The following is a 17,696-nucleotide window of genomic DNA, read 5'->3' as shown; positions in this document are numbered from 1 at the left end:
CCCTGCACAGATCCTGGCTTAACAAATGGTGACTTGCTGCCAGACTCACGTCCACAGGGAGCAGCCTCCTCACAGACACTGGGGGAGTCTTGTCTGTGACCGTTGTGTGTCTTCTGGTCCCCGAGCCCACACTCACCCGACCATGGGGAGCAGGCGATAACCCAGACCACCACGGTGGTGTTGTTCTAGGAAGTAACTGATAAAAGGAGAAAAACAGAGCCATGGGCCATGTGATAAGCAAGGCACAGCGACCACAGGGCTGCCATGGAAGGGTTGGGGAGAGAAGGCCCGGGAAGGCAGAAAGCAGGAGAGGGTCCATGAGGCACCTCCACTCCCACGCTCACCTTCCTGGCAGAGATCCTCCCATCCAGGATAGCTCTGCTCACCACTGCTGACCCTACGGAATCTCCCAGCCCTGAAAGTCTCCCCAGATCCTCAGCGGCCCCCTCCCTGGCCAGCCACAGCAGCACAACACCCATCACCCTGGGTGGTAAGCCCCGTTGTCCCCAAGGGCACGTCCTACACCCTGACTCTGATATCTCCTGGGGACCAGCACTAGTCCATGCCTCCTGAGGGAGAAGAAAGACCCCCAGTTCTAAGGACCCAGCAAGCATTCCACAGCAGGAAGTGCTGGCTCCACACACTCTTCTGGAGAAGTCCTAGCCCTTCAGCTGGAGTGGCCTAGTTTGGATAAAACACCAGGGAGTTCTTGGTCTCCTGCTCTGCCTCCTCCTGAAAAAATACCCTTGAGCAAGGAGCCGAACAGCCTCAAGGTTCCCACCACAAGGTAGGCTCCCAGTCAGCTCGCCTGGTTGGACTGTCGGGCTAAACTATGCAGATGCTCCAAAGGAGGATGTCCTTCCCTCAGTCCTTCTCAGGAAAGCTGAAAGCAAACCGCAGCTGGGCCGCCATCTTGCTAATGCAACGGTCTCCTATGTCCCAGATGGAGCCAGAGCCCGGTTCCTTGCCTCAGAGAGCACTAGCTGTGTGTGTCGAATCCAGTCACTTGCACAGATGCTGTGCATCCAGGAGCCGTGGGTGGGAGCAGCGTGTGAGAGCCAGAGGACTCTACCACACGAGGAGGTGAGGACAGCCTGTCTGGGAAGGTCCACTGGCAGGACGCAACCAGGAAGCCTACCACTACCAGACCCCAAGCCTTACCCAAGTGCCTTCTGGGTAGTCAAATCCCTGGTGGCCCCAGGTGACCTGAGTGCTTATGGGAACTGCCACTGTCCTTCAGGAAGCCCAGCACTAAGGCCAACACATATTGGAGCTACCAACTTCCTAAGCCACCAACAGACCTGAGAGGCCAATCCTGCCTATCAGCTGCAGAAGCACAGTAGGCCTATGCTGGCCAGTACAGCTGTCCACTCCCTCCAGCTGGCATGAGGCTCTCTTCCCTTGCCTACCAATGACCTGCCACTTGACCTACTCACAGGTTCCAGGGACTGTGACCTGTCATCAGCTGTCCATGCCAACCGGTAGTGCCCAGTTCAAAGTCTAACACTGCCTACCTGGCTCTGCTCAGAGTGACCTTCCAGGACCAAGTGACACCTACCATCTCCAAGCCTCAGCACTGTCCAGACCCTGTCCAGAGGGTCCAACATGTCCCTGACACCAGTGTCTATTTTGTGATCCTCAACACTGACTCTGTCAAGCAGGATGATCTTTCGCCCCTACTGAAGAGAACAGGGAAAGGAACCCAGCAGCCACTTGTCCCGAATTACATAGGATGCACATGTTGGAGGCTGACACTCAGGACAGGCGCCTGCAGACATCCGACTCTCTCAGCATCAGCCACGTGGACTTACGTTGTTTCCAGGTGTCTGCGTGGAGCTAGACAACCATCCCCCCAGGCACATCTTCCCCACTGAACCTCAGGTGTCCTAATTCACTAACCATCATGTCTTCCTTCATCCTTTCTACAGAATTTAGGACGGTGTGACAGGCGTGTGACGATGTTTTAAAGACACGGACATGCTCCAAAGACCCTGGCCTTCAAGGCACGTACACCCCGGAAGACTTCGATACAAGAACCAGGAAGATCAGTGAAGGGTGACAGGCAGGACAGCACACGTCAGCACAAGGCACAGGGGCAGCTCCCAGGAAGGACCTTTCAATTTGCATCTGTCTGTCCAAGGCTCCCAGCACCATGCCAGACTCATAGATGATGAGCTCATGAAATAGCAGCTCCTTCTGAGGACCAGGCACATCAGAGCTAGGACAGCCACCACTAGCTAGGACAGCCGCGCCTAAAGCCCCAAGCGCACTGGACAGAATATTCAAGAGATGCTTCACAGGGAGGAGATGGGGACTTACGTTTCAGAGGGAGCCAGAGGGAGCTGGCAGCTGAGGTCCTCTGTGCATCCCCTGAAGGCATTCAGGCTGGAAGAAACCACGGAGCCCTCCGCCAGGGTCTTCCTTAAAATCCCTTGTACCATCCTAAAATGTGCCAGGTGTGTGTAATTCCAGGGCGAGCTTCCACCAGTGGTCTCCTTATTCCCCAGGAGACTGGACATCACTGCAAATCCATCAGGCTCAGGAAAGATCTAGAATGAGGCTCCTTGCAACTGGCAGCACAGCTGTGTTGAGCAGCATGTTTTTAACCTCCTTCTGGTCCGAAGATCAGGCCTGGGACAGGAGGAAGGAACAACAATCTTGTCACACTCACCGATCCAGAACAGCAGTCGGCCACCCCTCCCTCCTCTTGATTGACCCTGACATTCTCAGAGAGGAACTCACAAAAAACAACTTCCCATAACTCTGGCACCCAAGCCCAGGGAGGTCAGGAGTACCTGGGGCTGGTGGTTGAGTGTCGCTTCCCAAAATGCACCGAGGACCCCCTCCAATAGGGGCCTTCCAACTGCTGGGGGGTCCTCAGAATTGCCCTTGGGAGGAGGGTGGAGCTGAGGTGCATCTATTTTGCATAAAAGCAGAGAGAGTTAGGTGTCTGGCTTAGAGCCACAGCAAAGCCAGGCCTGGCACCAGGCCTGGGCTCCCTGCAGGGCTGCAAGGTCCCAGCAGTGAGCTGAGAGGCTGAGGGTCAGCTGGTGGGAAGTAGTTGTTTTGTTTCTCTTGCAAGACAACCACAAAACCCTGGCGTGGCTCCAGACCTTGTCCTGCACTGTGAGCTTCTTCAGGGCAGGGCCTGAGGCCTGTTCCTTTCTTGCTCATTCACTCAGCAATCCTGCAGCACCTGTGAGGTTCCAAGTACTGTTCCAGCTCTAGGTGAGGCCTTGGTATCTTTACACCACCATCCTCAAACTACCCCACAGACAGAAAAAGGGGGTCCACAATGCCCAGACCCAAGGCTCAGCATTCCCCAGCCACCAACGAAGCACTCACTGCCCCTCACAGAGCATCTATTAGCCACCCTGCAAGAAGATCTGGCCCCCACATCCTGTAAGATCCCCTCAACTCCTGACCCAGGTTCCCAGATGAGTCTTGGAGCACAAGGACTACTTCACACTGGTAAGAGGGGGCCTGACTCTCAGCCAGACTGCCTCCCAGTCTGAGCTCTGATCCACGGATCCGAGGTGTCTTGAGGGCTGCCACCCCCGAGAGGCTACAGCCCAAACTCACTTCCAGGCATTTCACATGTAACGAATCCTCTTTTCATCTTAGAACCACAGCAGCTATGCGCTATAGATCATTATTTTTTTCAGTTTTTGAGATGAGAAATTTGAAGCCCAGAAGTTGAGCAGCTTCCCCAAGGTCACACAGGTTAGAAGCCAGGCGTCTGCTCAAAGGTCCATGAACCTGACCATGACTCCACCTCAATCAACAGCCACCACAGCCACCAAAACAAATCTTCATAGACTTAGCAGTTTAGAACAGCCCCACTGTGTTCTCTTTCAGTTCTGGAGGTCAGCCGTCTGGCATGGGTCTCAACTGAGCAAAAACCCAGGCAGAACAGGGCGCTGTTCCTTTCTGGGGCTCTGAGCGGATCTGTTCCCTCACAGATCCCTCGCTTTTTCTACTTCCCAGAGGTTGCAGGTATGTCTGGGCTCACAGCTTCCGTCTACATCTGCAAATCCAGCCCCGGTCCCTCTCTGCCCCTGCTCTGCTGTCAGGCTCTTTTCCCGCCTCCCTCTTCCACATTTCAGGACCCATGTGACTCTGCTGGGCTCACTCAGATGATCCAAGATAACCCCTCTGTCTCAAGGTCCCCAGCCTTGATGGCATCGGCAAAGTCCTTTTTGCCATGTAACTGTAATGTACTTACAGATTCAAGAGATTAGGGCATCTGGGGGCCGTTTCTCTGCCTCCCGCAGCACCTGCACCAGAAGGGCATTCATCCCGTTTTTAAGCATCCTTGAAAGATGAAAAGCCGCCCATTCTCCAAATGGAAATCAAGCCAGCTACCTCCAGATCCACCTGACCTGACCCCCCACCACCACACACACTTGCTCAGTCAATAAAGCAAGCACCAAGGAAACAGCAAGGTAGGTTCTCTTCCACACACCCACCACCCCTCACAACACCTGGGTACCCTGATATCCTCACCTACCACACAGGGTTACACCAGGGTTGTGGTCTCCTCAGGGTCAGCAGTGACCACCAGTTAACGAGGACATTCTAGGAGATGCAAAGGACTAGGTGCTCAGCACGCGTTATTTTATTCATGTCAACTGCTACGGCGTGTGGAGGCCCGTGTGTTCACCCACGGTACAGACCACACTCCCAAGCCTCAGGCTTGAAGAGGCAGAGTCGCGTTCTGCATCCTAGTTGGCTCTGACTCCTAAGTGTGTCTTCTCCATTCTGAGCTATACCCTCTCTTATTAAATGAGGCACCGTTTCTAGAAAGTTCTGCATTTGGCAGTGCTCAAGTAACTCCTGTTGGACAAGCGCTCCTGTGGATAATAACTATAAACCCTGTACAAAATATTTTTTGCAAAAAAAAAAAAAGAAAAGAAAACCAGGAGGAGAGAGAGAGAGAGAGACGAAATAAAGAGATAGGCAGAGATCAGAGACAGGAGGGAAGAGAAGTGAGGGAGGGAGGAGAGATGGGAGGGCAGGAACACAAAGAAACCTCACTAAAGGCACCAGAATGACCAAATGCAGCAGGAGGCCCACTATATGGATCAGCACTTCCTTGATGTCCTCCTTTTGGTCATTTTTAGCCTGAGGTCAGGCCCAGGTCAGTACATACTGGGAGCTAAAACTTAGTTTTGCTGAATTTAAGAATCAGGACAGAGAGCGAGAGATCAAGATTTTTTTCATTTTCACAATAGCTGAAAATGAGAGGTGAAATCCTAGAAAAGAAAAATCCAGAAAAGGATAGCCCCAATTAAGAGTGTATAAATGTTCCCAGTCCCACTGAGTGACCCCTGAGCCCAAAGAACTGAACAGAGATTTTCATTGTTGCCCATGTAAGAGGCACAGTTCGAAGCCACTAAGTGTACTGCTCACAGAAACAAAAACGCAGTGCTCTTCAGAGGAACAGAGTGGAACTCAACCCTACAGCCTCTCACCCACAGGGTCCACCAGGATTAAAAGAGCACAGTACAACAAATGACCAAAGAGGAAATCTGACCCATTCAGGAAAAACAGATGATTGTGGCCACGTCCTCAAAATGCCCAGTTGCTGGAGTTAGCAACTATTATAACTATGCTGAAGAACTTAAAGGAAAATATATTCTTAGTGAATGAAATGACAGGAAGTCTCAACAGGAAAACTTAAAAAAAAAAAATGGAAATTGGGGGAAAAAAAAAAAACCTCAAAATCAATTCCCTAAATTCATTCAACAGCAGATTAGGGGGTGGGGCGCTAATGAATTTGCAAAGAGATCAACAGAAATTGTTCAATCTAGAAAATAGAGGAAACATTATGAAAAAACTGGAGAGGGCCTCAGGGGCCTGTTGCACAATATCAGAAGGCCTCACAGACGGGTAATTTTAGTCCAAAAGAAAAAATGAAAGAGAAGGAGCAGGATTGATAGCTGAAGGAAAAAATGGCAGGCACCATCTCAATAAAAGACATGGATTTACAGATGCAAGAATCTCCGTGAATCCCACACAAGAAACACAGACAGACCCCCGTGAAGGTGCCGGGGACATGCTGCAGGAAACCAGTGACTGAAAAGTCTTGAGAAGAGACGGAGAAAGACTAAAAGTCACACCTGCACCCAGCAGGCACTCTGCAGGGGACATCCTCAATCCACCTGGCAGCATGAAAGCCCATTCTATGACCCAGGGAAAAATGGATATAAAAGGAAGCTCAGGTGTCTAAGTATCAACCCCTACAAAAGAAGAGAAAGTGAAGCACAGCAGTAAAATATCATGGTTTGAAGTTAGACTGCCAAATGCACTAGCTAAGTTACTCGAGGAACACTTTTTTCTTTTTCTTTCTCTCTCCCCCACATCACGCCACTACTTGAGTTTGAACCCAGAGCCTCACACATGGTAGGCAAGCACTCTGACACCGAGTTTCAGCCCCAGCCCTTCCCCAACCCTTTTTTTATTATTATTATTTTTAGTTTGACGCAGGGTCATGATATTTTGCTGAGGAACTTGTGATCCTCCTCCCTCAGCCTCCCAAGTATCTGGGATTTCAGGCATGCACCCCTGTGCCTGACTCTGGGAAAATGTCTTTAACCTTAGATTTTTCTTCTCTGTAAATAGCAGTAAAAACATGTACCTAGAGTCCTCGGGTGAGGCTGTTCTATGGTCTGAATGTCTGTGTCCCTCCAGAATTCATATATTGAAATCCTAACTCCTAAGGTAGGTTTTGGGCACAGGGTCTTTCAGAGGTGATTAGGTCATGGGGGTGGAGGCCTTAGGATGGACTAAGTGTTCATCCAGAAGCGACCCAAGGGGCCTCCTTGCCCCTTCTACCATGTGAAGACAAGCAAGAAGGTACCACCTGTGAACCAGGAAACAGGCCCTAACCAGACACCAAATCTGCCTGAGCCTTGATCTCAGACTTCCCAGTCTCCAGCACCATGAGAAATACATTTCTGTTGTTTAAAGCTTCCAGTCAAAGGTATTTTGTTATGGCAGTCCAAATGGACAAAGACAGGTTGACCTCAAATAATCAGCATCAAGCATTTAACAGATTGCTGACCACACATTAAGAGCTCAATTCTAAGCCGGGCACAATAGTGCACATCTGTAATCCCAGCAGCTCAGAAGGATGAGGCAGGAGGATGGTGAGTTCAAAGCCAGGCTCAGCAAAGGCAAGGTGCTAAGCAATTCAGTGAGTCCCTGTCTCTAAATAAAATACAATTTTTTTTTTTGAGTGCCAGAGTTCAATCCCCAGTACATACCGCCCCACCCCACCCCACCCCCCCCCAAAAAAAAAAAAACGCTCAATTCTGGCTATCATCCATGCATCAAATGGAAAAAGCTACCCCCAAGTCCAAGGCAGTCCCCCAGAACCACCATAGTGGCTCCTCTTCCACTGCTCAGTCCCTACAGGTTCCACTGAGAACCAGCAGCACAGCAAAGCAGTCAGGAGAGGCCAGGAGTGCTGTGAAGGTCAGGATTGGAGGCCAATCAGCTGGGAGGGGCCCCGTCCAGCAGGAAGGGGAGCTGTGATATATGGTGCCGGCCTTGGCTGCGGCAGGGGAGGTAACGGGGGACATTGTTAAATATTTACTGAGGCCCCCAGGCAAGTCTGAAGCCAGGTTTATTTTGTTGGGGTCGGGTCCATTAAAGCTCTGTCACCTGAGGAAGAGTTATTACATGGTCTGTTGGGTATTACTGCAGCCAAGTGGTGGTCCCTGGCCAAGGGCAGGGGCGGCACAGAGGCTCACGTGAGCAGCCTCAGCACACACTCTCCACCTGCAAGAATGTGCCCTCCCAGGTCTGGTTCACCTGGATTTGGGAGACCCTCCGAACCACTGCTGTTCTCACAGGGAGCATGTCCTCCTCTCTTCTGCTCACCGGCTACGGGATTCCTTTCCAGTCACTTATTCTTTCTAGAAGGGTCTGGCTAAAGCAGGAACGACAGATGAGGCCATCTGGAGCAGGAAGTCATACCTGCTGGTGGACAGACATTCTGAGGAAGGACAAAACCACACGGGGACCCCCAAACATGAAATGTATGCATCCCTGTGACCCAACGGCCCCAGTCCTCGGGACAAACACACAAACATGTGCATGTGACACCCAAAAGACAAGACGGAGGTGCTCAGAGTGCCATTCCCAACCGCCAAACAGGAGGGACTCTTTCTGTGGACAGAAGATGGTACCACCCAATGAGCAACAGAATGACCGGCCAGCCAGGCGCGGTGGCTCAGTCTGTAATCCCAGCATCTTGGGAGGCTGAAGCCAGGAGGCTGGCGAGTTCAAAGCCAGCCGCAGCCCTCAGCAATTTAGTGAGGTCCTAAGCAACTCAGAGAGACCCTGTCTCTAAATAAAATTTTTTTTGGGGGGGGGAGAAGGCACCAGGAGTTGAACCCAGGGACGCTTACCCACAGAGCCACATCCCCAGCCCCTTTTATATTTTATTTGGAGACAGGGTCTTGCTGAGTTTCTTAGGGTCTCACTAAATTGCTGAGGCTGGCTTTGAACTCACGATCCTCCTGCCTCAGCCTCCCAAGCTGCTGGGATTACAAGCATGCACCACTTTGTGCCTGGCCAGTATGACATTTTTTTAAAAAGGGCTGAGATGTAGCTCAGTGGTTGAGAGCCCCCCTGGGTTCAATCCCTGATATAAAAAGAAAAAAAAAAAGACCGGCTAGTGCACTATGGATACATGTCACAAATGTCATTTTGGGTGAAAGAAGGCAGACACCAAGGAGTGTGTGAGGGTGTTATTTATATTAGGTATATACAACTATCTGTGTATATACTATCTGGCGTTAGGTGTCAGAACAAGGTCATCCTGAATGTCTGGAAGACTCAGGAGGGGCTTCTGAAATGCTGGGTCACGTGTTCATCCGAGCGCTGGCTTCCCGTGCAAGTTCAGGAGGTGGACATTTATCAAGCTATCTGTGACATATGACTTGGCCACCTTTGTGTGTGCACTTTACTTCTATAAAAAGGTAGTTCACATTTTTTTTTAAAGTTCCTCCTATGAAAGGGTGTTTGTGGAAGTAGAAAGGCATTGAGAAATGCCCTCCAGCTGGGAAATCTGCAGCGTCCAGGATTCCCTGCTGCACGGGCTTCTCACACCCCACTGTCCCCAGCTGCCCCTGCCCGGAGGACCAGAGGGGAAGACGCTGGCTACTGACAAGAGAATTTCCCCACAAGAAAACGTGGCCCCCAGACCCATTCTCCAGCCTAAGCCTCTCTCCTCTGCCTCCCAGACTGTCAGACCCAAATTTGTCACTTCCTTCTTGACCCTCCCTACCAAGTATTTCCCCCAGCTGACCCCTTGGAGTGGCCATCTGGAAGAAAAATGAAAAACAGCTTCTCTTTTCTACCCGATGCCAACAGAGCTTCTTTGTCCGTCGATTTCCCCTAAATACGGGGAAGACAGATGGATGCCTTGGGGACTAAACACTGCAAGTCTCCAAGGTTGGCACAGGCCAGCAAATGGTGTGTGGGCAAGGTGCGGCACAGCACCGGCACCAAGGCTGGGAGGGGAACATGGCTTGCGGTGGGAGCCACAGGCCAGGTCAGTGTGTGTGGCTTTGTGTCATTCTGTGTGTGTGTGTGTGTGTGTGTGTTGCTCTTTCCCTCTCTTGCACAAACATCTGTCTTGATGATTTTAATTTCCAGCCTGGGTCTGCAGATGTTGATAGTCACACCTCCAAGATGCAGCCACAGGGAGCCCATGGCAGCCCCAGAAGGAAAGCAGTTCTGGGAGGTAAGCAGAGTCCATAAGGCCTCACGGTGCTGGCGTGCCTTCTCTCTCTCTCTCTCTCTCTCTCTCTCTCTCTCTCTCTCTCTCTCTCCCTCTCTCGGGTCAGTGAGGTGAGAATTCTTTGTAACTGGCACCACAAAGGTGTTTCCTCCACCCTCTCCAAGTAGGGCAGAGGCCATGGTCACTTTAGTTGTTGATACCCCGAAAGCGGGCACTCACCTACCTGGGAAGATAAATGAAGGAACTTTCTGTGTTCCCAGAGAAAGCAGCAGCTGTTCCCTGATGCCAGTCCCCACCTCAGCTGCTTTCCATTCCCCTCCTAACATGCGCTCGGATGCTGACCAGCTCCAGAGTCCCCAGCCCTTCCAGCCCTGGCTCCCCTCACTCCCACCTGTTCAGGGCTGCGGATGAGGCCGGGCTTGGGCACCAATAAACCAAGGTGTGAATCCCCAGGCTGGGTCAAGCCCTGTGGCCTCAGGCACATCTTTTATTCTCCTTGAAAGCATTCAATAAAAAAGAAGAAGGCTAGAGGTATATCTCAGTTGCAAGAGTGCTTGCCTAGCATGCACAAGGCCCTGGGTTCAATCGAAGCACAAGAAGAGGAAGAAGGAGAAGGAGAAGGAGGAGGAGGAGGAGGAGAAGAAGGAAGAAGAGAAGAAGGAGGAGGAGAAGGAGGAGGAGGAGGAGGAGGAGGAGGAGGAGGAGGAGGAGAAAAATGCTGTGTCATCTGGGGTTATCTGTGCAAGAGAGAATAGGTGGACAAAGTGCCCCCGCCCCAGGGTGGCTCACAATTAGCAGTGCCAATGTCACCCTCGGCAGCTCAGTCCCCCGAGACATGTGAGCCAAACCCAGTCCCACTCCCTCATATGACTAAAGGCGTGAGGTCCCCACACTGCACCCCACACTGAGGGCGACCAGTCTTCTACTGCCAGCACCTTCCCCTGCCTTACGTAAGGGAATCTGTTTACAACTGCAAAGTCCACGGCTCTGAGCCGTTCTTTGAAAGCACTGGCATCCAGTCTGCCAGCTCCCAGGAGCCTGGGCACCTCCTGCACAGCGCTCAGGCTCAACAAGTGCCCAGCAGGTGATGCCTGGGTGGTGAGCCATGGGTCACAGCTGCATGTTGGGAAGTGGTGATGTCCACCCCTGATGGACATCCTGCTCTTTCCCCCCATCGTCCCCTCATATCATCCAGACTGGCTCCCTGATGGGGGCTGGGAAGAACGTCCACAAGAAAACCATGGTCCTGACCCCCGTGGGACTTGCAGGCTGTTGTGAGAAACCCAGAAAGCAAACACGAAGACCATGCGTGCCTGCGAAAAAGGATAAGTGGCGACATCCAGTTGCCAAGGCAGGTGGGAGGGAGCTGAAGAGAGGAGGAGAAGAGAGGCCCCAGCACATCCGCACGCACTGAAGCTTGGCGACAGTCAAGCTCAATTTCCTCGGTGAAGAGCTGAAGCAAGGTGCAGTAAAGCAGTGACGTGCTTACTGTCACCAGGTGAGACCTGCAGATGTGCAGGAAGAAGCAAACTGAGACAGGTGGGTCAGCACACAAGGCCTAAGGGAGGGGAAGTGGCTCCTTAAGCCGACAGGGGCCAGGGCACTGTCAGCCAGAGGTGGTGTGACCCGAAGCCCAGCAGAGGAGGCAGTGACCACATCTCCAGAGGGCTCAGCCCAAGAGCAGTGTGGGTGTGCTGATTCCGGGAACCACCCCTAGGGTGCAAGGTGGAACCTCACGGACCGTCGAGAATGCTGGGGCACAGCCAGCCAGGGGACCAAGTCACCAGGTAGTAAGAGACAGCAGGGTAGCAACCAGGCACGCTACCTCTGGAAACCACGGGCTTCACCACTCGTCAGCCCTGCCTTAGACGGATTATGTGGTGGGAAGGACTGATGGTAAAAGATAGGCTAAGAAGCTTCTGGAAGAAAGAGATGAGGGGACAGGAGCTCAGCTGCTGGAAAAGCAGGAACAAAGGAGATAGAGGTATTGGCCACGTCAATGCCAGAACTGGCCTGAATGGCCCAACAGGCCACCAACAGGTAAGGAGTCCTGCTCTTTCCCCCATCGTCCCCTCAGGTCATCCAGACTGGCTCCTCATCAGAGTGCACCGTGCATCCAGCTGTGGCCTGGACCACGACATAATTCCCAGCAGGCCTGGGGACTGGAATCTCCAAGAAGTTGACCCTTGACCACTCCTCCCCACCTCAGCCCCCACAGCAGACACGTGCATCCTTCTCAGAGACACCTGTGGGCAGCATCCAGATAGGACCCGGGCTCTCCTCTCAAGCTCACCTACAGATCCAGCAGGACTGAGGCCCCTGAGAGGACCAGGAGAGAAGGGAGGGGACAGAGGGGAAAGGGCTAAAGAAGGGATGTCACCTCAGGTAAGAACAGCACTTCAGGGGCCGACACACCAGGGCCAGACTGTCAGCCCCGAGGCTCACAAAGGCTCTGACTCCACAGCCATGACTGCAGGATGGATCTGAGCGAAGGGGAAGAACAGAGATAAGCTCCATAAAGCCCTGGCACACAGTAGGTCCTCCATAAAGGAAGGGGTCCATCCAGTCAGTGGGCTTTCACTTTCCTTTAGCATTAACTTTGAAGGTGATTAAGATACTGAAATGGCTGAGAAAAGCTGGGAATACTTTTCTTCCGCAAATGAAACCTTCAAAGCTTTTTTAAGTGTGGTTTGCCTTCGCCCATGACATCCCTCAGGGAAAGGTCAGCAAAGGCCAACTCCCTGTGCACAAAGGGACAAGGTGTCAAGACACTGAACCATCAGACCATGTAAGCGCTTAGGGAGACAGTGCCTCACAGCAGGATCTACCCTGGAAGATCCAAAACACAGTCTAAAGGACACACGTTGTTCCAGAAAGCAATCTTAGTGGAGACCCAAGCGCTCACACTGGTCTCTCTACCTGCCAAGAATGTAAAATCTCATTTTAAAAAAAATCGGCCCAAATACGACACGGTGGCATGTGCCTAAAAATCCCAGCTACTCAGCAGAAGGCTGAGGCAGAAGGGTCACAAATTGGAAGCCAGCCTCAGCAACTTAGCAAGACCCCGTCTCAAAACTTAAAAGAAGAAAAAAGAAACAGGCTTATGAGAAATAGCCACACTGGCTTCAAAGAAGCTCTGTACCCCGTTTGGAGCTGTTTTCTTGGACAGGCCACATGGTCAGAGAGACAGGTCAGTGGGAAAGAGGTGAAAGACTTTTCCAGGTAGGGGTGAGGACAAAGGGAGGAACTAGTACTCAAAATAAGGGGGACAGAAGGAAATGGCATTCCTGAAACACCAGTCTCAGAAGAGGTCCCTTAAATTCCCCCTTTCATCCCGGGAAGGCTCACAATTTCACAGACAGGTCTCAGATCCCCAAATTATAGAACTGGCAGCATGGGAGGATGGGCCCCTCGCCCCTGGACCTGAAGCAGAACCACTGACCACCAGTCCCCTCCCCCAGCCTCTCTAGAATGCAGGGCTCCTCCTGAGTACCCTGCTCAGGGGCTGGGAGCTGGCCTCCTCAGCAGGACAGAGGCGCCTTGCTGAATCTGAGCTCCATACATTCCACAGTCACCACCTTTGTCCCCCCTCTTCTTTAAAACCTGGATTAGCTGGCTTCCGGAGAGGTCACAATGCTGACTTTGGAGGGCACGACTGTCACGGAAACAGGCCCTTTTACCTGAAGTCACATAGGCACATTTCACGAAGTAAACTTGAGCAGCAATCAACCTTGCCCACAGACTCCCAATGGCCTGGGGCAGGAGGAAGGCTGGCACAAACCCCCAAATGACAGGCAGCTGCTTTGCTGGCACCCGTCCCTCCATGAGGCAGGGGGCTGTTTAAAGCTTCCAGCCAGCAATCTGGGGAGCCCAGTGCTCCCTCTCCCCCTCCTGCCCTCAGTGGCCCACGTCAACCTTGGTGAGACAGGGAGGAGTGCCCGCAACACTAACCTGACCTGGGGGAAGGGAAGACACGGGGGAAATCAAAAATTTTTTTTAAATAAACAGGATAGCTGGGCATAGTGGTGCATGCCTGTGATACCAGTGGCTCAGGAGGCTGAGGCAGGAGGATCACAAGTTCGAGTCCAGCCTCAGCAATTTAGTGAGGCCCTAAGCAACTTAGTGAGACTCTGTCTCAAATTAAAAAAAAGAAAAGAAAAGAAAAAATTAAAAAGAGCTGAGGGTAAAGTGGCCCTGGGTTCAATCCCCAGTACCAAAAAACTAAAATAGGCAGGAGAAATTCAAATGCACTGTATTAAACTCACTGCCAGAAAAGCACTCCAGAAAACAGGCCCCACCGTGGGGAACTGGAGCTCCCCAGAGCTCCGTGGGAACTGGTGGCACTGCAGCATTCATGGCAAGCCAAGTGTGACAGCGTGTGGGCATGCGTGCTCACACACCCCACAGGGGTGTGTGCAAATCACTCCCTACTTCCCAGGGACCTTTGGATGGAAGGGTCAGCACTCTTCATAAACAGCTTCTCCCAGTCTTATCCTGGGGCCGGTGGGGCTCAAACCTGAGCGTCCCCAAGAATCCCTGTGGCCTTGCTGCAAAGCTGACCCCTGAGGGCCAGGGCAGCAGTGGACCTGGGTGTCTGCTCTGCAGGCCCTCCCCCACCCTGAGGGGGAGCCACACAGCTCACGGGCAAAGCCCTGGGAGGGTTAACTGCTCAGGGAGCAGATCTCTCTGTACACAGACCTGGGGGTGAGCACCGTCTTGCTCAAAGGGCACCAGGGGCCACAGCTGTCCCACTGAGCACCATTCCGTCCAGGGCCAGGGCTGCCTCCTGACATTAGGGTCTCCCTTGGTCCCCACCCACCTTTGGAAGCAGCAGGGATGCCTGTTTGTCCCGAAGGACGAGAACATGCCATAAACTGTGGAAATGCAGAGCGGCTTAAAGGAGAGGAAGGAAATGGGGAAAAAAAGAAATGACTGAGCGCATGCTACTTGCTAATTTGGCCAAGTCTCAGTCCTCGGTCCTTGACGATGACCACTGCACAGGTGCGGACACGGAGGCCAGCTTGGGAAGGTGTCTAATGGATACAGCGCTGCTTCTGTAATCGGAAGTCAAAAGTGTGGGGCAAACAGGAGGAGGGAGGGACAGGCTTCCCTTGCCTCCCCCCGGCTGGGCCCGCGGAGCAGGCAGCCTCACAGATCCACTGTCCTGGGTGGGGTGGTGAGAGAGGGAGTTCAAACCCAGCACGCAGCGTTCTCGCCACCCTCCACACACGGCTGAGCACAGTGACAAGACGCTTCTCAGGGCCTCCTTCCTCCTCTGTGAGCACTCAGGCCCCAGAGCATACTCAGAGGGGGCGGCACCCCTCCTCCTCCAGCAGGCACGACCCGCAGCACATGCCAAGATGGGAGGGGCCCCGGCCACAGCTCCCTCCATTTTGAAGCCGGGGGACAGCCTGTGGTCAGCCACCACACCCTGGATGCCCCATCTCCCAGATGTGCAGCTCGAGGCAGCCCCTTGTGCTCAGTGAATGTTAACAGCTGGCGTCCATCCACTGGACACAGCTGCAAACCCACCATGTGTGCGGGGCCAGGAGGATGGAGACCGTGTCTAGTGAAAAGATGGCAAAATATCCCAGAGGAAAGGTGGACTGAGCTCCGTCAGTGATCTGGGAGGGAGTGAAGCAGAGATGTGCAGAAGATTCTGCAGGCACAGGGCCCCCCGTGGGGCCCGGCTCAGGACCCTCAAGAGCAGATCTGCATCCACCTCCACTACTGTATATACCAGGAAGGCTGTTCACCATCTCTACATTTCATCCTCTCCTGAGAAATCTGCAATTACCTTGATTTATCCATCATCTCACTTTCCAGGGTTTTAGTGACCCCTGGTCAACCACAATCTAAAAATATTGAATAGAAAATTCCAGAAATAAACAATTAATAGCCTAGGGGTGTAGATCAGTGGTAGAGTGCTGGCCTAGCATGTGGGAGGCTGAATCCCTAATACTGCAGAAAAATAAAAAATTGAAAAATTTCATAAACTTCAAATAACTTTTTTATACTATGCTGTTATGATTGTTCTATTTCATTATTAGTTATTTCTGTTAATCTCTTATTGTACTTAATAAATTAAACCTCATCAGAGGTTTAATAATTTTTAATAAAGCCAGAATTTCAGGAATCAGCTGAGGGGCTTGGATGGCGTCCCCTGCAGATAAGGGCTGCTGGGAGGATGGTCCGCCTAAGTCCGTCCCACACAGAACATGCTCAATAGACTTTAGCTCTATTACCACCAAACCAAGCCCCTCCGGGAACGGGAATGCTAACCACTGGGAATTCTCGCACCTGGAGGAGAAAGCTATTCCCTGCACTCACGGAGGCTTCTTTCCATTCATGTTCCAAATAAGAGAAGGATGAGAATTGCATCGTTTTACTCCAAGATGCCAGCCCAGTGTGTGCTGAACGGTGAGCCTGGTGAAGTAGGCCAGGCCCGTGTCTCAGGAACCCTTGCTCACAGACAGTCTGAGCCTGCCCAGACTTTCTCTGAAACCCTCCAGAGGACATGGCCCTCCTGCTAGAGGCAGGACCAGGGCCTGAGACACACCTCAGGCACCCCAGGCCTGATGTGTGCTGCTCAGTATTCTCCCCTAACTCAGGCAGGGCTCCAGGACAGAGAAGAAGTGGGGAGTCGGGGCCAGGCTTCCCCAGCCCCTCTGCTCTCCTGCATCTAGACTCCTAGAAGATTGAGAGCAAAGGGTAAGAGTGAGGACAAAGAATGTGTATTGAGTCCACAAAGGACATTGTTTCATCAAATCTCTGGTAACTCTGTGACATCCTGGATGGTGGCAGGATCCCAACCTGGCATATGGAAAGGTCACCTTTATCTTTCTACATTTCTGTAGGGTTTCAAGTTATTTTTAATGAGCATATATGTTTAATGTCATCAGAAAATAAACTACACACACTTTGGATTTTGTTTCTCAATCAGTATCTGTGCTAAAATTTGCAGATATTCTCTGGGGCAGCCAGATGTTGTCAGTCAGTTCCTGTTGTAAGTCAAAAAGCACCAAAGAGGTGTATTCTCACCATTCCCCTTCATAACAGAGGTCCCACCCCATGCTGAGGGCAGCCAGCTGCACCTGCTCCTGACAAGTTCTTCCTGAGGACAGATTAGCCTGTGGTCCCTGGGCACCAGGAGTCCAGCACCCAGCACCCAGAATAGCAAACACAGCTTCAGCCAGCTGCATCCAGGTGCCTGACCTCACCTGAATATACCTGGCCCTGCCCCGCCCAACCTGAACTTAGGAGCCAGGAAGGGAAGAGACAAGCATGTAGCAAGGGAGGGAGTATAGTTCCCCTGACCCTCCACCCCTCCACCTCCGCCCTTTGAGAGTGGCCACAGAACCAAAAGGATCTCTCTGAGACCAGATTTCCTAACCTGTGACACAGGATTGCTGTTCAGCTATATTCAGCTCCCCCACAATTCTCCCACCCGAGGGCCTGGACCAGCAAATAAGACCTGGAACGGGAGTGGCAAGACGGCAGTGTATGTACTATTCCATCATCAAGGTTTTCATATTGCTACGATTTAAATGTGTCCCCAAAAGTTCACGTGCTGAAAACTCAATCTCCAAGTACACACGTCAATGCCACTTGGAGGTGGGACCTCTGGGAAATAATCAGAATTAGATGAGGCCATGAAGGTGTAACGGCCACCACGAAGCAATTTGGCATTTTGAATTTTCCAGGCAAGGCCGCCAGGTCAAGCCACCTGCCCAAGATCCCTGGCCTTCGAGGAGGAGGGGAAGGGGGAAAGGGGAAGGGGAGGGGGAGGGGGAGGGGGAGGAGGAACTTCCCCTCTTGGGAGGGTGTTTGTCTAGACACGCCAGCGGTGCGGCAGGGAATGCAAACTGAAATGCCCAGTTCCACAGCACATTTCAACCCTCCCTCATTCGGAAATATTTACTGAGTGCCCATGCGTAAAGGG

General features: G+C 52.2%; 1 long non-coding RNA gene across 9 annotated transcripts in view; it reads right to left on the bottom strand.

Moving 5' to 3' along the window:
* Positions 1–17,696, bottom strand: part of LOC124106811 (uncharacterized) — a 386,111-nt gene that overhangs the window by 323,668 nt on the left and 44,747 nt on the right. For 8 of the 9 annotated variants that reach the window (XR_009228688.1, XR_006856180.2, XR_006856175.2 and 5 more), the window contains one exon: positions 2,320–2,631. This is a non-coding gene — a long non-coding RNA (uncharacterized LOC124106811). Of the gene's footprint in view, positions 1–2,319; positions 2,632–2,795; positions 3,277–17,696 lie in introns of those variants that run through there. The other variant, XR_006856183.2, reaches the window with a different exon arrangement.

Source organism: Marmota monax, unplaced genomic scaffold (assembly GCF_021218885.2).
Source record: "Marmota monax isolate L192 unplaced genomic scaffold, Marmota_monax_Labrador192_F-V1.1 WCK01_AAM20220418_F8-fsc00003, whole genome shotgun sequence".
Taxonomy (NCBI): Eukaryota; Metazoa; Chordata; class Mammalia; order Rodentia; family Sciuridae; genus Marmota; species Marmota monax.
This window is presented reverse-complemented; position numbering and strand designations above follow the sequence as displayed.